Here is a 27,958-nt window from a genome sequence, read left to right as displayed (position 1 = left end):
GCACTTAGAATTCCTCTTGCCAGAGAATAAGAGAAAGGAGGGTGCTACGGTCCCCTATCCACAAACTCCCTTTTGGTGGTCATTCGGAGCCCAAGATCAGGTATCAGGTCTTATAACCCTTCTGCTTCCCATACGGTCTGCTGGCAAAGACACCTGGGATTCCCTTGTTCCACCCTTACCTCCACAACCATCATTCTTCAAGCTATCATTTGCCCACCGTGACCAAGGAGAAAGGAGCAAGGAGAAAGAGAGAAATAAGTAGGGTTTATCTTAATTTTAATTTTTGCCTTTGTACCCTCTCCCTTCCCATTCATTGTTATGTGTCCACACTGAGTCTTTTCTGCTTCCTATTAGAGGAGAAAGGAACAAGGAGAAAGACAAGAAAAGAGAGAAATAAGTAGGTTTATCTTAATTTAATTTTTGCCTTTGTACCCTCTCCCTTCCCATTCATTGTTATGTGTCCACACTGAGTCTTTTCTGCTTCCTATTAGAGGAGGCACTGTTACTGACTCAGTGGTCTGCCAAAGTGCAGGCATTATTTAAGCCCAGCTCCTTAAAAGACCAGGGATGTTTCCTAGCCAGGGGTTGGGAAATTCCCTGCAGAGGGTTTGGCAGTAAATATTTTCAGTTTTGCAAACCATATGGTCGTCTCTGTGGCAGCTACTTAACTACCATCACAACGAATGAGCACGATAGATGTGGCCATGCCACAGTAAACTTGACTTGTACATATAGTCTCTCGTTGGCCTGGAACTTTGTACATATAGTCTCTCTGTACATATAGTCTCTCATTGGCCTGGAACTTTGTACATATAGTCTCTCGTTGGCCTGGAACTTTGTACATATAGTCTCTTTGTACATATAGTCTCTCATTGGCCTGGAACTTGGTACATATTGTCTCTTTGTACATACAGTCTCTCATTGGCCTGGAACTTTGCCCGGCAGGCCAGGCTGGCTAGCCCTCAAGCTTCCGGGAATCTGCCTGTCTCTGCCTCCTATCTCACCATCGCTGAGGTCATAGGCTTGTGTCAATGCATTTGGCTTTACATGCGGGTTCTGGGGATCCCAACTCAGGTTCTTGGGCTTTCAGGGCAAGTCTTTTTCCAACTGAGGCTGTTACTCCAATCCTGCAAGGTGATTTCTGTCACCTCTCCCCTGTCGCAGGAGCTCTGGAAATAGTACCAGTGGTCCTTCTGTCGCAAAGCACAAGAGGTCATGTTTTTAGCCCTTATGTGACTTCTTGGCAGCACTAACCATGATGCCCTTTAAAGAAATGTTGTGGTAAGCGATACCCAACTTCAGATTTAACCATCATTCATTATGCAATTGAGCAGCATTGGAAACACTCGCCATACTGTGCAGTCCTCACCACTATTGTTCCCAGAACTCTTTTGTCATCCTAACAGGACTCATGTAAGCATTAAACCCTCTCTCCCTACATCCCCCTCCCCTTGGTCCTTGGCAACCCCTAATCTTTAAGACTGTCTACTCACAGACATGGGATGACACACTTTGTCCCTTTCTCGCTGACTTATTTCACACCATGTACTGTTTTTAGAATTTACTAATGCTGCCGCATATATGGAAACTTCATCCCTTTTTAAGGCTGATTAATATTCAACTGTATAGATACACTGCATTGTACGCTTCTGCGAAGGCGAATAACGCTGCAAAGAACACAGGTGGACGAGTCTGTTTTGGAATCCTGCTTTCAGTTTGTCTGGATCTAAATCTGAAAGTTGAATTGCTGAATCCTAGGGCGACTCCCATGACCCTCCTGACTGCCTCTTCAGCGTACCCTACCTGCATGTTTAACTTGCTGAGGATTGGCTACACTGTGTCCCATGGTGGTTGCACCTCTGACATTTCTACCTGAAATACACAAAGGTGATGTAGTACACATCAGGTTTCCTTCCTCCCTGGCCAGTGCCTGTCATTTCCCATCTCCTGATACCGGCCATCGTAGTGGAGTGACGTGAATGCCCGTTTCGGATCGCTCTCTTCCATAGTTCCCTGGAGACCCCTACCTAGTTTCCTCTTCCTTATCAGCATTCTTTGAGCACCGTGGACACGGCAACATTCGGGCTGTGTCTAATCTAACCCTAACAACAGCATTGCTGTGCTAACTTGAGCCATGCCGTTCACTGTGCACATGGGTAGATGGGAGGGACAGTGTTCGGGTCCTAACATCCGCACCCCACTACTAGAACCCATCTCTCAATGGCAGAACAACACTGCCACCATTTTTTCTGGACACCCTCCAGTCTCCATGACACCTCCTGGGGCTGAGCTTCTAAATATCTGTGTCCCAGGCCATTTCCCTTCTACAGCTGCTCTCCTTGGGCCAGCTCCCTAGTTTACAAGGCTGGTCCTCAAGCACCCTTTACATACTCATTGCTGCCCCTGGCTAGTTACAGCCAGGACGTCCCCCCGACCTGCAGACCCACAGATGCAGTTGTCCAGGGCATAGGTCTATTTCCCTGCTGTATCCCAAATTCAACAGGTCTAAAAACAGAACAGCGTCCCTGAAAACCCATTCTTCCTCCTGTTTCTTGTCATCTCTCCAAGAACGATGTCATTTTGTACAACAGCATTGCTGATGTAATTCCAGAGGCTGACGAAGGTGATGACACCGTTCTTCCCAATCCCTCCCTTCTTTATTTAAACCACCATTGGATCATACAGAGATCCTGTCTGGCCACTTCTCTGGAGCCCTGCTGTTCTTGCTCCCTTCCAGCCCTCCACCATCTCACTGTGACTTTTTTTGGTCACCCCCTTTTTTCCTTCCAGTATTCTCCAGTAAAAGTACCAGTAAAATACAAGGCTCACCATGCTGTTCTTCTGATTTTCAAAACCTTTTATGTCAGAAAAATATTCAGACGTAATTCAACATGAACAGAATAGTTGCATAGGGAGATGAAAACTAGTTCTTCCTAATGTTAGTGTCGTAAATAGCTGGGGTGCAGTTATTAAAACTGTGTGTGTGTGTGTGTGTGTGTGTGTGTGTGTGTGTGTGTGGTGGGGGAGAGCGCATGCTTTTAATCCCAGCACTTGGGAGGCAGAGGCAGATGGATCTCGGTGAGTTGCAGGCCAGCATGGTCTACAGAGTGAGTTCCAGGACAGCCAGAGCTGTTACACAGAGAAACCTTGTCTCAAAAAAACCCAAAAAACCCCAAACAAACAAACTCACAAACAAACAAACAAAACAACAACAAAAAAGCAAACAAGCTGTTACCACTGTGCAATAATAATAACTTAGCTGTGGATTTGTTTTTGATTTTTCCTACAAAATCTCTATTTCCTGCTTCAGAACCCAACCCAGAATTACAAGTTGGAGCAAAGAATACCATGGAGGTGACATGCCCAAGACTACATTGGGCAGGGATGCACAACCTCACCGTGATGCACTGCAGACAATGTTTACCTTGACTGATGTGGCGAAAGTGCTACCAGCCAGGTTTCTCCCTGAGTAAAATGACTATTAATTCCTTTTCCTTTCCAAATTCTACTCATTATAAATGTGTCTGTGAGTCTAGTGGAATCAAGCCCACTTCCTGGGGAGGATGTATCAAAGAATATTCGGACATGTGGTAAAAGCGTCACCCCTCTAATAAATATTTGGAGAGATGTTCTGAGGCTATGCAAATAACCCTTTCTGCTTAGAGTTTGAGCAATTTTAGCATCCATCTGAGATCCTCCCTGCAGTAAATTGCTACTATAGTGTTCTGGCATGACTTTTCTGTTTCCCTCATACTTTCTACATGTAGAAAACAGAATTCACCAGTGTGGACGGTTTGCTGCCTTCTCCTATTAGCTCATTTATACTTTCCTGCCTCTTCGATGGCTCTCCCTTAGGGATGGTGCCCAAACCCCTTAGATGACAACTATGACCCATGGTCTTCTGCCCTCCCAGCTGCCTCCCTCTGCCTCTGTTCACAGCCACTCCACTCTCCAGCCACTTTATCCACAAGAAACCACCCCCAAACTACCACATGTCCCTGGGTTCCATGCCTGCTTCCACGTTGGCTCCTTCCAGAATGTCATTTTTCAAGTCTCGCTGATTGAGCTCCCGAGGCTCACGGCCTCTGAAAGTTCAGCTCAGATTGTTTGGGCGCACTAAGTGTCAGAAACCATTTAAATGGCCATCGGGAGGGACAAAGAGAACAACTTGTGACATTCACAAAATGAGATGCTTTGCCCCAATGCTCTGTTGTTGCTTTGAGACAGGGTTTTGCTCTGAAGTCCAGTCTGGCCTTAAGGTTTCAGTCTCCAGGTTCCTGAGAGTGGCCCACCACACCCTGCTCTCTGCAGCAACTAAAACAAAAAAAATCCACTGTGGGTGCTTCCTATGTAATGAGAGGAACCATTAAGATTTACTATAAAGTGAAAAAGAAAGGGTAGGCAACAGAGTGACTGGCATCCTACAACTCGTGTGTACATGCTTCTAGGTGCTCATATATGTATTAATCATCCGCAGTTACACACGATAGTTAGCTATCAGTGGCTAACTGGAGGGAGAGCTTCAGGGTGAAAATACGAGGGGATGCATTACCATATATCTGTGTTGTCTCATGTGACAGATGCTTAGTCACCTGTGGAGACCTGGGCACTTGAAATGCAGAGTTCAGCTTGCAGTGTGTGGTCACTGTTAACACTGGGTTAAATAAAGTACAGAATTAAATAACTTCATTTCACTTCTTTCAGTGTGGTCGTTAGCAAAATTTTAAATCACCTAGCATTTCTATGGGCAAGCATTTGTATATCCCTCCGCACTGAACTTTCGAGCATGAATACATTGCTATTCAAAGTTAAATAAAAATGGGGAAATGGTAATGACAATAGTTAACAGTCAAAGTGAGTTACTACATACCAGTCCCGCTCAGTCTCAACTTGCCTAGGTGCCATGTTTCCCAGGAGTCACACCTCATCAGGCTCCCTGTCCAATGGAGGGCAGTGACCTTGTGTCCTGTCTCCAGGTGTCCCCTCTGACCACTCCCAGTGTAGCATTTACCACCATCCTTTGAGGTAACTGTTAATGAATCAAGGCATAGAGTGGCCCTCTATGACAGCTGACGTGTCTTTGTGCCCATGCCCAGACTCAGCATAGGCTGCCTTGTTTGGGTGGGCTGAGGAAGGGAATGGGGGCCCAGGAAACTCTTGATGATGAGTGGACAGGTCTAACAGTTCATCCTAGACATCGGGAAAGGTAAAGGTGACAGGTGAGCATCCAGAACGATGTCAGGGAACACCAAAGTGACAAGGGGAAATGTAAGAGCGAGAGACACAAATATCAGAGGTCTAAAACCACATCCCTGATACCTTGTGACTTCTGTCTTACTAAGAATAAATTCACAGTGGATTTTCCTCTCTAAATATTTCACTTTATTTCTTGCAAAGCACGTCCCTCACTTGCAGGAAGATGCAGCCTTCTTCCCAGAGGCACACACCGCATATTTACATTGTATGGAACAGACCTATGGCAGGGGTTGGGTCAAGGAGCAGGCTTCAAGCACTGGAAATCAGGAGGAGAAGCAGGTGTTAGTAATTAGCTCTCCCTTTGTGTGAACTGAAGAGCCATTAACTGGCCACAGAAGTGGGAAGTGAAAAGCATTTTCCTATTGTGTTTCTAGCAACTTCTCTCCATTAAAGGTAAGGAAATCATGAGCACCCAAAACAAAGGGAGTCACCCTGCCCTTACCTCTCTCTGGTTTGGACCAAAGGGAGCCTGGCTGTATGAGCGCCCACAGTCAGGAGGACAGCTGTATGGACTTACAGAAGGCAGGGGCAGCTTTGTTGCTTGGCTTAGCAGGGTTCAGGGATGTGACAGAGAGAGCAGAGACCCCAGCAGGAAGACACTCACGTGCAGTGGTTCATCCTAACTCTGCAGACACACCACTGAATCACCTTAGAAAAGGCAGCAGGCCATTCTCACATTGGTCATATTCGTTATCTCAAGGATTTGCTGGAAAATACAGTCTCAAAACGTGCTCTCTGGATTAGCATCTTCAGACAACTTGCCAGAGATGCAAATACCTGCATCCCACCTTTTACTTACTGAATCAGGAATGCAAAGAATGGGTCCCATCAGTTGGTTATAACACAAGTGGATGCCCATCTGGGTGCCCTCTGCAGAAATTCTCTGCTCATATTTATTATTATACATCACTGCCGATCAATAGCTCTGTCTCGTCAACCTTATTTCAAATTCCAGCTCAAAGTATTATTTTATAAAAACTTATTTTCATATACAATGAAACTGCCAGGTATTAAAGCATAGTGCCAATCTACAATAAATAAAACTCAGCCAGTGAAGGAAGAGACAAGTCCTTTCCCCAACAAAGCGTGCCAAAGGATTGGTCTGTGTTCAGCAGGCCAATGCAATCCGGCAAGGGAAGGATGGGGAAGGCTGGGGACACGGCTGACTCTTGGGGAGCAAATGAAGCTATTTATCTAATTGCCACCATATGCCAGAATAAATCTCGGATGGATTAGAGAGCTCAGACAAATGAAACAAGAATGAAAGCTGGAGATGGGTGAATATTTCTATATCTGGGGGAATGGGAAAGGACTTGTATGCATGGTTCTAACAAGAACAGAGACTGGTTCTTTAAGTTACATATGTATGTATAGTTTTTTAAATCCCATCCATCAAAAATACCATAAAAAGAATTAAAAGTCGGATGCTGAGTGGAATATGTACTTCACTTTCTCATTTTCTTAACATGCCAGTTCTTATTATGGGGTCTGAAAATATGGTGATGAGCAAAAGCAAACTCAATTCCAGTCTTTGTGGACCTGACTGGCTCAGCAGGCTGAGGCTAATGAAATCCAAGAAATACTCCTGATAGCGCAATGCTAAGGGGCTGCAAAGGAAAGATACGTTATGGTATAAGAGGTCTGTCCTCATTAGAGGGATTGCCTTGCCTTGGGAGCAGTAATGGCTTTTCTGACAACCGGGGAGGGAGCAGGTGTGGATGAATAGAGTGAGCAAGAAGGAGGCCAGCATCAGCTTGGGCCAAAGACAAAGGGAGGCACCGTGAAAGAGTTTTGTCTTTCTTCCAATAAGCATCTACTGAAAGGGCAGGGGCAGCAGTTACAGGACACAATTTGCATTTTGCAAAGGCTACTCTGTTGTAGGGAGAGGGATCAGAAGGCACGAAGAAAGGAGGCTGGGAGAGGGCTCAGAAGATTGCAGCCACAGTCTGGACTAAAAGCGACAGACGCTAACACTAGGACGGTGGAAAGGGATGCAAATCAGACTCCATATCACAGAAAGAGGGCCATGCCTGGGCTGTGTCTTTTAAAAGTGCATGGATCATATAAAGGCAATGTTGACATTCAGGAGAGTAGCTGAATAAAGCATGGCATACCCCAAAAGTAAAATCCTACCCCATCACTTAGAGTGACCACATCATTTAATGATTTTATTGGCACAATTTTATACTATGCTTTAAGACCAAAGGAGACCACACGGTGAAGAACTCTTTCAATCACTGGTGCCAGGTTAGATGGACACCAACGTTCAGAAGAAGACGGGCCCTCTACCTTCTATTGCACACCAAATGAACTCAAAATGGATCAGATTGCCCATCATAGTGATCACAGTATATAACAGCCTATGCTATACAGTAATACAGTGTATACTGTACTAGTGTATAATATTGCATAGTGTATAGCAGCATAATATATTGGGTTATATACTTAAAATCTTCTCTCAGCAATTTTCCAGTGTGAAGCATAAAACCAGAATATGAGGTAATAAGTACGTCAAAAAGTTTGATTTAGTCATTCCATAACGTACACATATATCAAAACAATATGCGGTACAGCATACATATATATGATTTTTGTCAATTAAAAATCAGACAGAAGGATCCTAGGCTGGGGAAAGCCCCAACATGTCTACACCCTAATCCTTGGAGTCTGGGAACAGGCTATGTGTGCTGGTCAGCTTTTGGTCAACTTGACACAAGCTGGAGTCATCATCTGAGACCAGGGAACCTCAGTTAAGAAAATGCCTCCGTAAAGTTGGTCTGTAGGCAAGTCTGAGGGACATTTTTTGGTTAATGCTTGATGTGGAAAGGCCTAGGCCATTTGAGGTTGATGATATCCATGGGCAGGTGGTTCCAGGGTGTGTAAGAAAGCAATCTGAGCAAGCCAGTGAGCCATGGTCCTTCACAGCCTCTGACTCAGTTCTTGCCTCCAGCTTCCCACCCTGGCTTCTCTCAATGATGGACTACAAGCTTTAAGCTGAAATAAATCCTTTCCTCCCCAGTTGCTTTTGGCCTGTGTTTTTCTATTCTTAAAAACAGTGTTTTAAATTTATGAATTTTAGGTGTATGAGTGTTTTGCCTGCATGTATGTACACCATGTACATTCCTGGTGCCCATGGAGGTCAGAAGAGGGCACTGGATCTCCTGGGACTAATACAGATGGTTCTGAGCTGTTACATGGGTGCTGGGAATGAACCTTAACCACTGAGCCACTCTCCAGCTCCTTTGGCTAGTGTTTTATCTGGGTAATAGAAACATAACTAAGACATGGTAAAGGGAAATTAAAGAGCTGGTTGAACTACCATAGCTAATTGGATGACTTTAAAATAGGTAGGTTAGCTTGGATTATCCGGGTTGATTCAATTAATTACAAGGATCCCTTAAATATGAAAGAAGGAAGAAGATAACAAAGTCAGAAAGATTTGACTTGAGAGGAACTCAGTCTGCCATTGCTGGCTTCACAGCTGAATGGGAACCCCGTGGTCAGGAGCATACAGAAGCTTCAGGAGACAAGATAGTAGGACTCCTTCCTCGAGTCTCAAGGTATCCAGTCCTATGAACACCTATAGCAATACTATTATTATTATTATTATTATTATTATTATTATTATTATGTGTGTGCATGCCACAGTATATGCTAGAAGTTTACAGGAAAGCCCTCAGTAGCCTATTTATTATTATTATTATTATTATTATTATTATTATTATTTGTGCGTGTGCATGCACACATGTGTGCATGTGCATGCATGTCACAGTACACATGAGAAGCTTACAGGGAAGTGCTCAGGAGCCTGTAGTTGTTGTTGTGTGTGCACATGCATGTGTGCGTGTGCATGCATGTCACAGTACACATGAGAAGCTTACAGGGAAGTGCTCAGGAGCCCTTCTCACCTGCTGCCTTCACCTGAGTTCTGGGTTCAAACTCAGGTCAGCAGGCTTGCAGCAGTAAGTACCATGTTATTTGTTTGTAAGAGGTGAAACAGCGACCCAAGCGATGAGAGGAAGGACCCTTGAAAACATAAAGCTACCTGAGGGAAGCCAGGTCCCAAGAGCATCTGTTGGTGGCTGCCATCTATGTGAAAAGCATTTTCCTAGGCTGAGGAGCTAAAGGAGAGGTAGGGGAATGGCTGCTAAGGAATATGGAACTTTGCGGGGGAGGGAGGGGCGGGCTATTCCAGTGTGTGTGTGTGTGTGTGTGTGTGTGTGTGTGTGTGTGTGTGTGTGTGTGTGTGTGCGTGTGTGCATTTTAAACCAGTAAATTGCATGATATATGAGGTAGATCTTAATTAAACTGCTTTTTGAGGCAGCCAAAATTTGGTGTCCTTAAAAAAAATCTCTTTTGGGTAAGCACCAAAAATTATTAATCCCCTTCTTGTTTTGCAAATGTTAGTTATTTTCTACTTTTCTTTCATACAGGGCCAAAATAAACAAGTCAATTCAACTGACAAAGTTATTCATTTGGAAAAATTATGAAATAAAAGCAGGGAAGGCTATGAACAGGCCATCAGTAAATGGAGACTGGATCAAGAAAAAGAAGGTGGGATGCAGAAAACATCAGAGATACGCAAGGAAACAGAAAGCAACATGCTGCCACCTTCCCAGAAAATGATTTTTAGGAATGATTCCCATGGGGAAGCAGGTGGAATGAGCAGCGGGTGAAACCATGGGCAATGCAGGCGCTTCCAGCTGGGGCTTCTCAAACCTAGGTCGCCTAGAACCTTTACACGCCGTTTTTAATCAGGAGATCTGGGGAGGGGCCCCTGGTGATGCTGGCAGTCACTGCAGGGAGGGGCAGTGCCCACACTTTGAGTCATCAAGCCTCTAGTAGGCAATATCAGGAGCTTACTAACGCCCATGATTTGAAATAACACCAGTTCTCTATCTATGAATGACATTAATCCAAATTATGTAACGGCAGTTTCAGTATTGTTTGTAAGAGGGGGAAACCTTGGCAATGTCAATGTTTAACCACGGGATCTGAGTCACCTTTCTGTTTAACTTTGACTACCACCTAATTATATAAATAACATGTTTCAATATTTATTGACCCTGACTGGGGTTTACTATATTGATTCCTTGTCAAGTGAAGAAGTATCAACGCTCAGTTTTGAGGGTAGAGCCATTTCAGCATGGACACACAGAGAAGGTACCCAGACAGTGGCTCCCCTGCACCATAATGCTAGTTACCTTTGAGTGGTGATCTTTATTTTTTCCTATTTGTGAATCTACATATGTTAATGTTCCCGCCACAAACTTTCAAAATTTTAGTAATCTTAAGTAGTGAAATTTATTGTGAATCTACATATGTTAATGTTCCCGCCACAAACTTTCAAAATTTTAGTAATCTTAAGTAGTGAAATTTATTTGAATCCTGCTTCAGATCCTTGTAGCCCAGCCTCAGCAAAACATGCAACAGCGCCCTCTAGACATCATTCATGCAAACTTTAAACCTCTCACCAACAGGGCTGAGTCCAATATTTCCAGTGGATTCACGACAGTGCGCTAATCAGTTGCTTGGTTTTCTCCCAAGGGTCTCAATTATCACCCTCTTTCTCATGTTAATTTGACTTAATTAAATATGGCTAATTTTCTGATTTGAACACAACAGAGGTGATTATTTTCCTCTGGCTTTGTATGAACAGACCTGTCAAATTTCTATGTCAGTAAAGTAATAGCATCACATATGTTGATAGAATGGCTTAAACATGTAGGAGGAAGTTCCACCATTAAACAGCACTATCTTCAAAGTTGTTCTGATCTCATTGCTGTTGCCACAACAAAATACCTTGAGCAAAAGCAAGTCATGGGCGGAAAGAGTCCACTGGGCTCACAGTTCCAGGTTACAACCCACTGTGGAGAGGAAGCCAAGGCAGACGTGCAAGAGGCTAGTCACATCACATCCTCAGTCAAGAGCAGAGAGAAATGAACGCACTCATGCTGTCTGCCTGCTCTCTGCAGCTTATGCTGAAATACAGTTCAGGGTCCAGCCTATGGAATGGTGCCACCCACTGTGGGCTGGGTCAATTAACAATCAAGACAACCCCCCACAGACATGTCCATAGGCCAACCTCATCTAGATAGGTCTTCAGCTGAGATTCTCTACCTAGGTGACCCTAGGTTGTGGCATGGAAAAACTAGGCAGTACAGGGGTTCTGGTCAGTGCCAAGAGTTTAGTCTTGGGACCTCCCAGCATGTCTGTCTTTCTGCTTCACTTCTTCCAGGCCAAGGCTATAAGTGCCAAAGGAACCACAAAGCTCTGCTGCATTTCCAGTCATGGCTGAATACCTCTACTGTGCAAGGGTGCTCAATTCTCAACATTGTGTGAGCCCTTATTTCAGGCTGCAAAGCTCACAGATGTTCCCGAGGGGTTGTAGGAAGGAGCATAAACTGGAGAAACACCCTTGTAATGTGAACCTCAGACTGTTCCTATTAGTGAGCTAGAAAAGAGGACAGGAGGCACTCTCCACTGTGTTTTTTTTAAGACAGGGTCTCTCTCTTTGACCTGGAAATTTCCAATTCGGCGAGGCTGGCTGGCCAGGGAGTCCCAGGGAGCCACTAGTTCTGCCCGTTCTGCACCAGGATGACATGGGTGTCACCATATCCAGCACTCTTATGTGAGTTCTGGGAACAGAACCCAGGTCCTCATGTGTGTGGAGCAAATGCTTTAGTGAACAACCATCCCTAAACCTAGGGTCTTCTTCTCATAAGCTGCTTATCTTATGGAGTTTATCACAGCCACAGAAAGCGAATGTATCTGAATGTACCCATTTAAGGCAAGTCATAACTCAGCTGAAACCTTACCCCTCCCTGCCTTGCAGCAACAGAAAAGTAACATTTCCTGAAGACTTCACTTTCGACACTAAGAGAGAAGGGTGGCACAGTATCAATTACGTCACACACCAAGTTGACCCAGCAGGTCTTTTTGCAGATGAAGGGACCAAGGCTTAGAGAAGCTAACCTGGTGGTCAAAAGGCTGGTCATTGAGGGGCAAAGCAGAAATTCAAACCCAGGGCCTCTGTCTCCACAGCTGAGCCCTTAACCGTCCTGCAACTGTGATTGAATCCACCCACTTCTATACAAGTTCACTGCCTCCACTGGCCAAGCCACCCATCTCCCCAGACAGTTTCAATCGGCTCCTCTCTGAGATTCTACCCTGAGTGACACTGTAAACCAAGAGCAGAAACTGGCTGCCCGCCCCCTGTTAGGATCATCTTTTTGTACACCCAGTGAAGATGTGTCTCTGTCCTTCCTCACCTGCCTAAGGCACCCTCTGATTGGCTTAATAACAGGCTGAATGGCCAATAGTTAGGCAGGAGAGGATAGGCTGGACTTCCGGGGAGAGAAAGGAACTCTGGGAAAGAATAAGAGGCCAGCCAGCCACAGAGGAAATCGGATATATGGTACTGAGGAGAGATAACAAGCCACATGACAAAACATAGATTAATATAAATGGGTTAATTTAAGTTTTAAGAGCTAGTTAGGAACAAGCCTAAGCTAAGGCCAAGCATTCATAATTAATAAAGTCTTTGTCGTTATTCAGAAGCTGTAAGTCCAAAGAAAGTTTAACTACAGCCCCTATTATCTTAAGGTTTCCTGCTGACCTTGGGATAAATGAGAAGCCTTTGACCTGAATGAAGGAGTCCACAGCACCGCAGGAGGAACCACATGCCTGGTACTGTAAGTCTGGCCAAGAACCAGGGGTTGGGAAGTCTACAACTGCAGGGTGAACCTACTATTATTATTTTGCCAAGTAGAATTAATATTCTACTGCTCTCTAAATTCCCATCTCTCTACTCATAGAACAATGTCTTCCTCGGAGAAGCTTCTTTGTGCCATGGACCGTGGCTAATATATAAACTCTTAACTGGTCAAAATGCAGACAGAGTCAGTGGCTGGCATGCTCAGCCTCAAATGGGACATCCATGCCCCACCCGCAAGTCTCAGGGACCACTGTGGAAGGGGGACAGAAAGGCTGAGATCCACAGGTCAGGGAGGACCAGAGTAAGGCAGTGTCATCCAGACATGACGGGACGATCCGCTACTGCACTCACAGCAGCCGTGGCTGCCCGCACAGGACGCTGCACTGTACACTCACAGCAGCCGTGGCTGCCTGCACAGGACGCTGCACTGTACACTCACAGCAGCCGTGGCTGCCCCGCACAGGATGCTGCACTGTACACTCACAGCAGCCGTGGCTGCCCCCATAGGATGCTGCACAGGATCAAGCCAGTCGCCACTCTAGCATGGAATGGGAAAGGGGTTTGAAAACCCCCACCCCGAGGAGCTATGGAGAGCTGATGCTTCTGGGGGAGAGAGGTGAAGTGTGTGCCTCCTGGCAGGTTGTCCATGCTCCAATGCATGGCCCCATACATTGTGTACCAATTGAAGTAGATGGGCTATTAAATTTTTTAAAATATAAAATCGGAAGGGATGGATCCAGAATGAGTAAGGGGGAGGAGCTGAGGATGGGTCTGATCAAAATACGTTGTATGAAATTCTCAAAGAATTAATTAAAATATTTACTTTAAAAAAAGACACAAAGTTGGGGTGGTAGGAAGGTCATGGTGGAGCTGGGAGGAGCTAAGCGTATGATCAAAATACATTGTATGAAAAACACACAGAATTAATAAAGATATTTTTATAATAACTTTTTTGTTTTTTTGAGACAGCATTTCTCTGTGTAGCTTTGCGCCTTTCCTGGATCTCGCTCTGTAGACCAGGCTGGCCTCGAACTCACAAAGATCTGCCTGCCTCTGCCTCCCATGTGCTGGGATTAAAGGCGTGTGCTACCACCGCCCGGCTTATAATAACTTTTTTAAGGTATCTTTTTTTGAGGTTTATTTATTTTATGTATATGAGTACTCTATTTGCATGTATCCCTTTATGCCAGAAGAGGGCATCAGATCCAGGTCCTCTGGAAGAGCAGCCAGTGCTCTTGAACCACTGAGCCATCTCTCTAAGCCTTAATAAAAGTATTTTAGAAGAGAAGTCCTTAGCAGAACCAGGAAGTGCTAGGACCTAGCCCATCCCATCACATTCAAACACCATTGTTACTCCCTGGTCTTCAACCTTAGCTCCTCCTTGCTCATTCTGCCTGGCCGTAAACTTCACCTCATCTTCTCTCCTTTCCCCTTTTGCCTGGCAAAGGCAACTTCCTCTTGGGTATTACTCTCCATGAGGCATGCTCACCCAAAATCCAAGTGAGTGTCTTGCTCCCCCGCCAATCCCCCAGGATGATAATTCCTTTTCCTGCCTGTATTTTTTTCCTCTGGGTCCCTTTCCCCCGTCTATAGCACAGATTTCTCGTGTATTAATGTTAACTAGACTATGAAGTTTTGATGGCAGAACTCTGTGTGGCATTTTGGAGGAGGCGAGGAGGTCAATGGATATCTACTAGGCAAACACATGCATGAAAGAAGATAAACATTACCCCAATCCAAAGAGGTTAGGTGAGCCTACCTTAGCCAAGGTACACTGGATGAGGAGCTATTTGGAGGGGAGGTTTCCCTGAAGTCCCTCAAGTCACTGGCAATCAACTGACACCACCTTGAAAGCGTCGGTATATTCCGCTGGGCAACACGTTTTTGTTGTTGTTTTAATGCCTGGCCACCTCATTTTTAGCTTCAAAGTGATTTCAAACCCTGGTCATCTTTTTCTCCTTACCTATTTCCTCTCTCCGTTTCTCCTAGCCATAGATGCTGAGCTGGCAGGATGTCCAGAGCTCCGAGTTCTGCTAATCTCCTCCTGTGGAACCAGTCAGTCTTGGCTCTAAGTCAAGCGACACCAGCTACTGTAAACGCTGCTCCTATTCTTAACAATGATTTCTTCCATGGCTGCTTCCTATTCTTTCCCCTAAGAGGAGGGATCCGAAGAAGATAAATGCCATAGCAACCAGCCCAAAGGGACCAGCAGAAACCATCAAAAAGGACAACAGTCAATGTGATGACAGAGTGGTTGCCAACATCATTTAATGATTGGGGGAAGCAGCCAAGGATGATCACTCAAGTTCATAACTCCAAAACAAACTCCAACAAGCGAAGCTACTGAGGGAGGGTCAAAGGCCTTGATACTTACTGTGTGCATTATGGATATGCACTGTGCCATGCATCAGGCCGGGGTAGATGTGACCGCCCCCTCCAGCTGCTTCTCTTACATTTCTGGTGGTGACTCTAGCTTTAACAGACTAGGCCCTACTTGCTTCTCAGTCCTAGGACATGCTACCCTTCATTTTAGACTTGCTGAAGCTGAAGTCTGGGAAGATAAAATTTCTGCTTTGTTGAGGGCACTATAAACCTAAGGTACCAATTCAGACAAATATTTAGAGCAAAACTGACTAATTTTCTAATTTCTGAGTTTAAGATTGAGAAAAATAATACAGTTGTTTCTCCTCTTCTTTCTGAAATCCCCCACTCAGCCCAGCACCTGGCAGCAGGCGTGTTTAATCTAATCTAAAGCACACTTCTTATAGTTAATCACTAACTCCAGCTTTCGGCTGAAAACTGTTGGGTTAAAAAGAAAAAAACAAACAAAAAACCAGACCTCTCACTGACAGAGAACCACATTCCATGTGCCTTATGATCAACAGACAGAGAATATTTTAAATAAATGGGAGAGTTAATTTTTAGGCAACTATGAAATTTTTTCTCCCATGGTGACCAAACATAAAATGTGCTGACCTGTTCTGAGGAATGTCAAGTATTGTCCTAAGAGGGGCACATTTTTTAAAACATATTCCTTGTTTCAGCAGGTTTATGAGTTAAGAGAAAGCCAGCATGGTTACAGGTACACCTTGGAATCTCAGTGGCACAGAAAAGCTGCTTACTTGGCTTGAGTCTAGATGTTGGGGCAGTGTACCGCTCCTCGGGGCCTCTGTGTTCCTGAGGCACTGCATCTTGAGCATGTCATTTCCAAGGTCATCATCCTAGGTGTTGCTAGCCACATGGCAAACAGGGAGGGGAGATGGCACCTAGTCCACATCAGGCAAGATGTTACAGCAGGCACCAAACCCAGGAGCACAAATCAACAAAACCACAGTTATACGGGTGCAAAATCTCTCAGGGCAGAGGCTGGAGCTCAGCTGGCAGGGTGCTGGTCCAGCAAGTCTGAAGCCCTGGATTTGATCCCTACCTAGCAGTTCCTACACCGAGTGTAGCGGTGCGTGCCTGTGACCCCAGCACTCTGCAGGTGGAGGCAGGAGGAGTGGGAATCAAGACTGTCCTTGGCCACCGTGAGTTTGAAGCTAGCCTGTCTCAGAAAGGAAAAAAAGCCAACAAAATTTAAAGAAAAGAATGGTAAATAACTGGAGAGGGGGTCTAGGAAGGGAGAGAGAGGAAGAGGATGGGGAGGGAGGGAGGGAGGGAGGGAGAGGGAGGGAGAGAGAGAGAGAGAGAGAGAGAGAGAGAGAGAGAGAGAGAGAGAGAGAGAGAGAGAGATTTTCTTAGCGTCTATTGATGTTGTTGTGAATGGACCGGTGGTTTGCAAGCTTTTTATGTGTGTCGGCAAGGCATTTCCAAATATACTCAAAAGCTGTACATCTAAGGGCATTACGTATAACATTGATTATCAGTTTCAGAAAAGTACAAGAACTTGGCACGGTTGCCACATTCTCCATCCTGTGGCCCCTGCCATTGGAAAGTATTGTTTTCACTGCCCTGCCCATAATGCTTTTTCTTATAGTCATGGGAGCAAGTGCTTGATTAGTTCAATAAACAAGTTAGTCCATGTATGCATGTGTAAAAGCGCTAAAACCAATTGATAAAATGTAAAAATTTGTTTCTCACAATTCAGAGCCAAGATCAAGCAGCTTCAGCTGGTGTTGGTGGGGCCTGTGTCTCCTTGGAAAGTGGGGCCTTGTTGCTGGGGTTCCACAAGGCAGAAGAGGAAAGACCTCGTGACCCGGTTACCTTGGAAACCTCCTACACCTCTTCACACTATTGTATTGGGGATGGAGTTTCAACATAATTTGAGGGTCATTTGGTCCCTAGTACTGGCCATTTCTCACATGTGTGAACTTGATGTGATATCGTGTGTGGCATATTGTACCTCATTGGGTGCCATGCCCATAACCTGCTCAGATCAACCGACCACCCGACACACTAAGAGACCTATTCTAGGTTGAAGTAAAAATAAATTGTACCCGGAGACCAAAGCTTGGCAGACTAGTCGTGTGTCCTGCTAAGTGGTGATACATCACCGGGCTGGTTTTAGGGATTCGCATCACCTAAATGGAAAGATGTCAAATAAAAGCCACAGCATTGGCACAAGTGATGGATAACGCTTCCTTTCACATGTCTGGTCTGTCATCCAGGCCATAAACACGCCAAAAGAGATTCAAACTCATGTTTCCAAGGCCGACTGAAGAAACCATTTCTTTCAGGGAAAACCTCCCCTCCCCCAAACACAACCTTAAAAACATCACTCAGATAAACCCAAGAAAAGCACAATGCAGCCGACGGCCAAGAAGGACAGCCTGTCTAGCCAGGAGAGCAAACGACTGTCTACACACAAGGAAGGAGGGGCTTGACAATGTTCTGCCTGGGCCGTGTTGTGTGATTTAAGAGAGGAAATACTTAAAGGCTTAGGAGACCTTTGCAGGGATCCTGGAGGCTTTCTGTGAGTCTGAAGACACTCACATTCCCTGGAATCCAGACGCCCTTCTCTCTGGGAACCACCCGGAAGTCAAGTCCATACACTGAGATTTTAGAGGGACTGTGAGGCAGGCAATGAATCAGACCAAATTGAAACCCGGTTCAAGCAGGTAGCAATATATCGTGGTTATTGTCACGGGCTACAGGGAGAAAAGCTAGACTTTCACAGTGAAATAGTGGCCAGTCACTGAAAAGGCTTTAACCCTGGATAAGGTATCCAGGAGCATTGGCAGTTGAATAGGGTGGGCTCCTCTTCCTCCGGTCTGCAGGGCAGCAGAGGGTAGAAGCCCCTGGATGAGACACACTTCCCTGGCCCTCTAGAGCGCAAAGGCTACAAGGACTTGGAAGGGCAGCGTTCCAGTAGTTAGGGATGCTCCAGAGGGCAGAGCCTTTCGGTATCATTTACCAAACACTGTGGTTTTCTTTGTGCTCATATGCTCATGCTCACGTGAGTAGAGGCTGGAAGACAGCCTCAGGTGTCATTCCTCAGGCCCCGCCTACCTTTCTGTTAAAAAAACATTATATGTATGTGTGTGTGCCCGTGCATGGTTTGTGCACACACGTGCAGTGTCTGAGGGAGCCGGAAGGAGATAGATAGATCCCCTGGAGCTGACTCATAGGCAACTTGAGCCATCTGACCAGGACCTGAACTCGGGTCCTCTGCTGAGCCACCCTCCATACGCCACCCTTCTTTCTTGAGACAGGGTCTCTTCCTGCCTAGAACTTAGGAGGCTAGGCTGGCTGGCCGGTGAGCCCAGTATCTCTCTCTGCCCTCGTGCTGGGATTTCAAAGCTACTATGCCCAGCTTCCTGTACACCTGCTGGGAATTCAAATCAGGTCCTCCTGTTTGCAAGACAAACACTTTGTCAGCTGAGCTACCTCCCCAGACCAGCACCAGGTTTTTCTCCTGCACATGTGAGCCGAGGGAAATTTCTCTACTTCTCAAAAGCCTCAGTAGGTCCTGGCATTTAGTGTGAGGTGCCATGCAGACTTCAGAGTCTGTGTCCTGTGAAACAGAACAGTGAGGACGTTCTGCCCGTGGAATAGGATAATGGTCATCAGGTCCTTGATTTCCTAGTAATGAGTGCTACTAGGAACAGCATCCCACTGGTCCGCAAAACCTTCACATCGAAGTCTCTCTGAACTTAACTCTGCGTAACCAACTCTCTACCACACGTTCACACAAACGCATTCACAGGCATTTTCTGACCACTTCCCTGATGGCCCTGGGCCCAGGACTGACCTTCCCCATCTGCACTGCCCTCTGCCAACTTCCATTTGCAAATCTGATCAAAGTCTCAAAAAAAAAAAAAAAAAAAAAAAAAAAAAGGACAGTTAAGTCCACACACTCACAGTTAGGAGCATTAGTTTTCACATTTAATTTTCTTGAGTCAAACGTAGGTAATATCATTTCCTTGCTGTGTGACCTTGGGAAACTTATTTAATCTCTGTGCCTATGTTCCTCATCTACATAACTAGACGAGTGACAGTACATACCCCTTAATGCTGTTTCAAGAATTAAATGAGGTATTATACACAAAACATGTAACATGGTACCTGATGTAAAGCAAATGTCCCGAAACTCTAGGCTGTTGGGGGGTGGACAGCAGTGGGGATTGAGACTGGGGTCTTGCTCAGACTAGGCAAGTACTCTCCCATTGGGTTATATTCCCAGCCCTCCTTTGACTTTGACATAGTCTCATTCAGTTGCACGGGCCAGCCTTGAATTCATGCTGTAGCCCAGGCAGGCCCTGAACTTCCAATCTCCCTGGCTCAGACTCCTGAGCTGCTGAGGTTGCAGGCTTGGACCATCAAACTAGCTATTGGTCCTTTTCACTCTTTGTTACAAAGCCGATGAGGATGTTTCTATTTTAAGTATCAATGATGTTCCTTCTGGATGAGGGATGTGTGCTGAAGATCAGGGAGTCTAGGCCTAGTGTGGCAGTGGCCGGCCCCTTTTGATAGATGGAGAAGGAAGGGAGTGGGGTATGAATGAGACAAGGTCCTGACTCCTAGTCTGTATCCTGCACTCACGGCAGACATTGCTAGTCACCCACAGCACTCCTTCCCACCCAGCCTCCCCGCATCTCAGCAGCTTAGCTTCCTCCAAGGTGGTAAGAGAGTCAGTCACCCAAGGGATCTGAGTCGTACACTAGTTGTCACACCTACTCCAAAGTGGTAACTTCTGCTGGGAAAAAGGTCCCAGAGAAAGAAAGAAAAAAAAACAAAAAACTAGACCAAACAGCTGTGGGGACTCTGAATAAAAATTAGAGTCTCTGTGCCAGGCTGCAGTGGCTTCTGGCAAGTGGCAGCTGCTGGCGTGGGTCCCTGTGGCTCTTTTCAAAGCTGGCAGAGATCTCAAGAAAGAAACCTGGCCTTCCACAGACCACCTGGTTCAATTTTTCTTCTCTCCATCTTTCTGGGCCTCACTCACATCCTCTTTCCTCAGAGGGCAGGGAGCCACACAGCGGTGCTTTCCAGAGGTGTGTGGACCATTTGGTTTTTCAGATATCCTGACAAACAGGTCCGTGGTCAATTGGTCAAAAGGCTGTTCCCAGAAACCTTCCTAAGGCGAGAATAATAAATATCATGTTAAAGGCTAGAAATCCTAAAGGACACAGGCCTATCCTGCAAGAGTGACCTTCTGGCCCCTTTCCTCACCCAGTGCCTACCCATGTAGCTGTCACATCTCAAGAGCACACAGCTCTCAGTAACATGTCTAATTAAGATGCAGTCTTTCTTTCATGAGTCACACCAGTCAGGCCCCAAGCAAAGTCAGCCCTAAAGTTTCTCCTGGTTCTGTCTCCTCTGGGTTCCCATGGTCTCCCTATTGGTTAGAGCAGCTGAAGAGCCTGGGGTTTCCACCTGCCTTCCCTCATCACTCTTGCCATCCTACACCCCCATGGAACTAGCTTTCTAGCATATCATCTGGCTTTTTTACTTGGGAACTGAGGATCCAAACTCTAGTCCTGGCTTACACACACACACAGACTGAGAAGCAACCGAAGACAGTTACATGTCATGTTTGTTTGTATAAGTGCGTGCGTGCGTGTATGTGTGTGTGTGTGTGTGTGTGTGTGTGTGTGTGTGTGTGTACGCGTGCGCCCGTGCACGCAGGCATGCATATCCCACGGTGCATTTGTAGAGGTCAGAGAAAACTTCAGACGTCAGTCTTTGCCCTCAACTCAGTTTGGATTTGTGTCTTATTTACTGCAGTATACACAGGCTCGCTGGCCTTGGGCTTCCAGGAAGCCTCCTGCTTCTGCCTCTCACTTGGGATAACCCAGATTACAGATGTATGCTACCATGACTGGCTTTTACACAGGTTTAGAGGATTCAAACCCAGGCCCCTAGGTCGCAAAGCAAGTGCCTTACAAACCACTGAGCCGTCTCTCCAGCCTTAGAGGATGGTTTTGAATGTGTCACAGGGACAGCCACTGAGACGTTATGAACTGTCCCATTTGCTGGCCGCTCTCTATTTCCGAAGTGAGGCTGAGATGCGATCAGCCAGCTCCCCGTTCCTGCTGCCATGCCTCCCCAGCCATGACGGACTCTCTCCGCATGGAGCTGTGAGCCAAAGGAAGCCCTTTCCTGCCTAAGTCACTTGGGATCAGCATATTTTATCATTAGCAACAGAACAGAAACTCTACCCCGCGTGTTTATTTCCTTTAAAATTTCGGGAAACTAAGACAGAAACCGTCCATAATTTCACCGCGTGTTTTGTTTGAGGGAACGAATGGAGAACTAGACAGCTTTGGGGGTCCTTCCTGGGTAAAGCCACACTCAAATGGTGTGGCTTTTAGATTAAGCAGCGGTAAAGAAGGAGACCAGTGACGTCCCCTTCCCCTCCATCTGTGTCTTCCCCCAAGGCCAGTACCTCCAGATTCTCTCCTGACACTGCTGTTTCATCTATCAACATTTCAGAATCAGTATGGTCACAGAAAGAGATGCTGGCTGCTCTTGTCCAAGCTTCTCACCTGATGTTGCAACAGCCTTTGGTTCTTTTTGGTGCACCGAGACTTCTTGAGAAGTACTTGAGCAACCCCCCAAAGTGCTTGCAGCTAGGTGCGTGAGGCTATAACCTCCGGTGCCCAGCTCTTAGACGCCAAATCTCAGGTCCATCACTTATTACATAATTGTGACCAGCCTAGTTAGGGTCAGAGCCTAGGCAGCCCTAACAAGCCAGGCTATCCGCATAGGCCGGTTAAACACACAAGTAACCCTGAAAAGCAGAGAGAGGAGGTTCATTCGACGTGATGATGTCGGGAAGGGGAACTAATAAAGTAGTCCATGGACACCCCACACCTGACCCCCCAAATCCATCTTTAGGGTCTTGACATGAGGTTTAGGTTTAAACAGAAGGCGAGAACTATGTATAGCTAAGCAGTTCTGGTAAAGATGCGGTCCTGCCTGTCATGTCTCCGCTCCAGTCTCGCCTGTCACGTGGTCTGACACACTGCCAGGACCAATTGAAATCTCTTTCCAAGACACAAGCTCCCCCTCTGACTGGTAGCAGGCAGGTTCAGCCTGTTCCTTCCTCCCAGCGTGAGATTCCTGGGGAAATTCCAGTTTCATGGGACCATTGTTTTGACAGTTGATGGTCAAAGGGAGGGGCACAGCGTCTCTTTAGAACATCTTCATTCCTGCCAGGACAGTTACATAATCACTTTGGGCAAATTATGGAAGCTGTGTAGAGCTTGGGGGAATCCATTAGAAAAGCAAAGGGTAGCCACTGTGCCACAGGAGGGTTGTGTTTATTGGAAGGATCAGGCATGCCCGGTGCCCGCACAGAATCGGCACATTGAAGGCTTAGCCACGGCTACAGCTTCTATTCCAGAGAACAGGTCTGTGTAAACCTGAGCTTTCTTGGGAACCAAGGGCAGTGGGGTAGGAGGGAACACGATACTGCCTTGCGGAGAGGAAATCATTATTGCTCCATGAGCCGCCACCAAAGAGAACCATTCCAAGTAAGGAGGTCCTGGAGCCACCCTACGGGAACTGCAGGACACAGCAGCTCCTGGTGGTGAACCTCAAGTATGAACACCCCTGTGCAAGTTCTTTCACTTCCACCCCACTCCACCTCGCGGCTGTCCCTCCAGTCTCCACAGCAGGCCCCTCTCTTTAGTGAGGTGGCTCTGCGTCGCTCTCTGAGGAACCCTCGTTCCCACTCTGGCCTCCAAAACTAAGAGTCTGTCTTTCTAGCCATACTGTCTGTTAGCTTCAAGTGTTTCTTGACTCTGTGCCTCGTTTTCCTATGTAAAATGGGCCTATCAACTGTGTGCAGGCCAGCTTTTCATCGCTGTGGCAAATGTGAGAAATTACTGAGAGAAGGAAGATTCATCTGGACTCATAGTTTCCGGCCATGGTTGGCTGACTCCAGTGTTGGTGGTGAGGAAGAACATAATGGTAGTGGGAGACTGTGTCAGAGGGAGAGGGAGGAAGAGGAGAGGAAAGAGAGAGAGAGACAGACAGACAGACAGACAGACAGACAGAGACAGGAAGTAGCAAGGGCAAGATACACCCTTTAAAGACACATCCTCAATGACCTATTTCCTCTAGCCAGATGCCCCATTCTATCAACAGATGAAGTTAGTGTTCTTAGAATTCAGTCCTCTCTCAGTAGCACCACCCCCTGGAGACCAAATGGTGCAGGAATCTGTTGGGAGGCCAACTTCTTATCTACATCGAAACAAACAGTGTTGTTGTGAGAATTCAGTTACTGCAAGAAAGGCTTAGATGTTGGATAGACTCAGGAGAAAATGGCTCCCATTGCTGTCATTTGCCACCAATACCGCAGCAGGGAGTCCTCTGCAGCCACACTTTTCTCACAATTCCCGTGACTTTCACCCACTAACTGTGCCTCACTGGCTTCTCAGAGTCGTCCCCCCCAACTCTGACTGAGAGGGAAGATAAACAGATTTTTTTTTTTAAACCTCCTTCCCTTGGTACCGAAATGTTGGGATTACTGGCTACTCCCCCAGCTACATGACCGCACATGTGCAGTAGCCAAGCAAGGAGCCTTACATCCTAGTAATCGCGCTCTACATGATCACATAATTTGCGTGCAGCGTGATCATGCAATCTATGTGCATGCATGGCATATCCGGGAAAAGCATAAAAAGCAGGTCACAGACTCCACCCCCAGCCCCCACATGTGTCTTCTACAGGCCTAGTCACATTCTCTTCCGTCCCTCCCTTCTCCTAATAAAACTCTTATAGTGGGTTTTGTCATACCTCGTGGTCTTTCTCGCACAGTTAACAGCACCGCTTAGTGAATAACATTGCGCCACTGAATTAAAATCAACACCAAGTATTAACCCTAGAACCTCAAGTAACTCTTATAAAGGAAAACATTTCATTGGGACTTGCTTACATTTCAGAGGCTTAGTCCATTATCATCATGGCGGGAAGCATGGCAGCATGCAGGCAGACATGGTGCTGGAGAAGGAGCTGAGAGGTCTACATTCAGATCAGCAGGCAGCAGGAAGAAAGAGAGCCATTGGGCCTGGCCGAGCTTCTGAAACCTCAAAGCCCACCCCCAGTGACACATTTCCTCCAACAAGGCCACGCCTCCTAATGCCACTAGCTAAGCATTCAAATACGAGTCTACAGGAGCCGTTCTTATTCAAACCACCACACCTGCAGATAGCCATGGCCAGGTCCAGTCTGCTAGCCATGCTCAGTCTACTTCTTTTTCTCTCTGCTCTGGACTCTTCCAGATGCCTTTGGATATTCTCTCTCTCTTATCTAATAAAAATCTTCCCCTTAACTATACCATAGAGTGATCATGTCAGCAGTTTCTTTACTATACCCACTAACATACATCTGGTGCAGCACTCATATACGATTTTACTTTATTTATTTGTGTGCATGTGTGTATGTGTGCATTTGAGTATGTGTGAAAGTACACACAAAAGTCAACGGACAACTCAGGTGTCATTCCTCAGGTGCTATACACCTTTTAAAATAATTTTAAAGATTTATTTTTATTATTTTATGTATTTATTAGTCAGAGTTCTCTAGAGTCACAGAACTTATGACTCTCATATATGATTTATTAGAATGATTTACAGGCTGCAGTCCAGCTCATCCATCAATGGCTGACTGTGAATGGAAAGTTCAAGAACCTAGTAGTTGTTCAGTCTACAAGGCTAGGTGTCTCAGCTGGTCTTCTGTATATGCTGGAATCCTGGAGAAACAGACTCCAATGCTAGTGAAGGGATGGATGTGCTAGCGAGGTGAGAGCAAGTAGGCAAGAGCAAGAGCTTCCTTCTTCCATGTCCTTATAAGTTTCCAGCAGAAGGTGTGGCCAGATGAAAGGGCTGTCTTCCAGCCTCAAGATCTGGATCAAAGGCGTGACTTCCTACCACCCTATCTAAAGCTCAGGACTAGAAGTTGATTCACCCACTTCAAATCAAGCAAACACTCTCCCAGAGATACACCCTCCATATCTGGATTTTAGTTCATTCTAGACATAGTCAAGCTGACAACCAAGAATTGCCATCACAGTGTGTATGAGTGTTTTGCCTGTGTGTATGTATGTGTACCATGTACATGCTTGGTGCCCACAGAGGTCAGAGAAGAGTATCAGTTACCCTGGAATTGGAGTTACAGATAGTTGTAACCCACCATGTGGGTGCTGAGAAGAGAAACTAAGTCCTCTTAACCTCTGAGCCATCTCTCCAGTCCCATCTACCTTTTAAAAGTCAGTCTCTCAATGACCGGCCAGCAAGTCTCAGAAACATGCTTGTCTCCTCCTTTCAGTGTTAGGATTTTTAAAAGAAAGTGCCTTAAAAAATGTGTGTGTGTGTGTGTGTGTGTGTGTGTGTGTGTGTGTGTGTGAGAGAGAGAGAGAGAGAGAGAGTGTGATGTGTGTGAGATAGTTTGTGTGTGTGTGTGTGTGTGTGTGTGTGTGTGTGTGAGAGAGAGAGAGAGAGAGAGAGAGAGAGAGAGAGAGAGAGAGAGAGAGAGAGAGAGATGTGTGTATGTGTGTGAGAGATGGGTTTTTTTTTTTGTGTGTGTGTGTGTGTGTGTGTGTGTGTGTGTGTGTGTGTGTGTTTTCTGGGTCTCAAACTCCCCTCTTCCTGCTTGCAAGGCAAGCAATTTACCAAGTAATCCTCAGCTTGGATTGTGTTTTCATTGCTCGTTGTGGAATCTCTTGAGCCCAGAATAGTGCTGGGCCCACAGTAATCCTCACTGACTATTGCTGGATGAACAAGGAAGGACAGGAGGGTGCGGTTCAAACACCACCACGAGTTCTGATTAGACACATCTGGCTTTACATCTGTATTTTCTGTGTGGTTTTTGACAACTTACCTCTCTGGGACTCAAATTCTAACTAAAACAAGGAGGAAGGGGGAAATCACATCACTGGGGTGTGGTGAGGCCCATGAGGTTGTGTCCACCACATCTACCACACAGCTTCAAGGGACAGCTGTTCCAGTAGCTAGGATCCATGGGAAGATGAAAACGGTGTACTGAGGTTACCTAGCGACAGGATAGCTCTATTATCCCACCCAGGTGCAGACTTCACTTGGGGAAAATTGCCTTCCTTTGTCCAGGACAGGTATCAGCTCATCACACGGCCTTCCTGATGAAAACTGAACCCATATTTTAGGGCTTAAGGCTAACAAATGCAGGATCCCCAGGTATTCCAACGTCTTGTATAAATTATCTAGAGGAACTAAATTTTCCATAGCCTAATTGAATGTTTTAAGAATTGGGGGGAAAGAACACAAGAACCTTTCAGCTTCGTGCTCCCAGGGAATGGCTTACTTTGTGCAATCAAATAAAGCATGCATGTTCCCAGAGCCTCCTGCTCCTCTGAGGCTTCCCAGACCCACTTCTCCTGCACTTTCCCGCCCGAGGTCTCTGGATAATTAAGTCAAGAGAAGGTCTGGTCTGTCCTAGTTGCCAGCATTCACAGCTAACAGAAGCATCATCTGCTACAGCGTTGTCTTCCTCTAGGGACCCTCGAGCGGCTTCACAGCTCCGGCAGGATGTTTTTTTTTTTTTTTTTAGTAAGTGGTTCAGATCTGGGGATGGGAAGCTGGCACAATTGGCGAAGTACTTGTTGCACAAGCATGGGGACCTGGGTTGGATCTCCAGCACACACGTACAAAGCAAGGCATCTCAGTGTGCCCTCATGATCCCGGCACTGGGGAAGTGGACAGGGGAGGGTCCCCTGGGGGTGACAGCCAGCCAGCTTAGTCGACACTGGGTGCTCCAAGTTCAGGGAAAGATCCTTGCTCTAAAACAAGGTGGGTAACTCCTGAGGAGTGACACCTGAAGCTGACTAGGGGAAATCAGACCTGTGAAACACACACACACACACACACACACACACACACACACACACACACACACACCACTACACTGAAGCTCCAGAAAGACTCATTACTATGAGTCCAGAGGGTAAGAAGAGTGATGTTAAGTTTTTGTCACATGAGAGAGAGTGAGCGGGGAAAGGAGCTGTGACTGGGTGATCTGATAGAGAGAACAGAGATGGTCAGCCTGAGGTTGTTGGGGAGGTCATCAGGCCACTCACCATCAACACTAGGCAGCTGCTCATGGTGACATCCCAGAAATACAGTGTGGAGCTGAGGAGGCATGCCCACAGAGTCTGCATACCATAAAGTACCCAGTTCAAATGTCCTTCTGCTGGATTCTCTCCTTCCTGCCCTTGCTCACATCTCTTCAGGATGCTACATGAACCGTCTTAGTGGCCCACAGATCCTTTTGTAAAGAATACAACCCCCTGCAAGCTTTTGGGTATCTGTTTCCTATACCACGATGACCAAAGTGTTCCCACGTGGTCCTGAACCCTACACAGGCCCAGGATGAGTGCTCTGTAAAAGCCTGGCCTCTGACTCGGTCATCAATGTGCACAGTTGGTCTCCTGCAAGGAGACCATCTCATCTCGCAAGCCATTACATCTGCTGATCCTTTGAAAAAGATGCCAGGGTTCTGCCAGAGTGTGCCCTGAAAGATAGCCAAGGCACAAATTAACACCCACTTTCCGGCAATGGGAACCATTCC

General features: G+C 46.2%; 1 protein-coding gene across 1 annotated transcript in view; it reads right to left on the bottom strand.

Annotated features, from left to right (window-relative positions):
- The window catches only part of Thsd4 (thrombospondin type 1 domain containing 4), a 573,943-nt gene that overhangs the window by 186,299 nt on the left and 359,686 nt on the right, over positions 1 to 27,958 (bottom strand). The window lies entirely within an intron of this gene.

Source organism: Peromyscus leucopus, chromosome 7 (genome assembly GCF_004664715.2).
Source record: "Peromyscus leucopus breed LL Stock chromosome 7, UCI_PerLeu_2.1, whole genome shotgun sequence".
Taxonomy (NCBI): Eukaryota; Metazoa; Chordata; class Mammalia; order Rodentia; family Cricetidae; genus Peromyscus; species Peromyscus leucopus.
The sequence above is the reverse complement of the archived record's forward strand: the minus strand, read 5'-3'. Positions and strand labels throughout refer to the sequence as shown.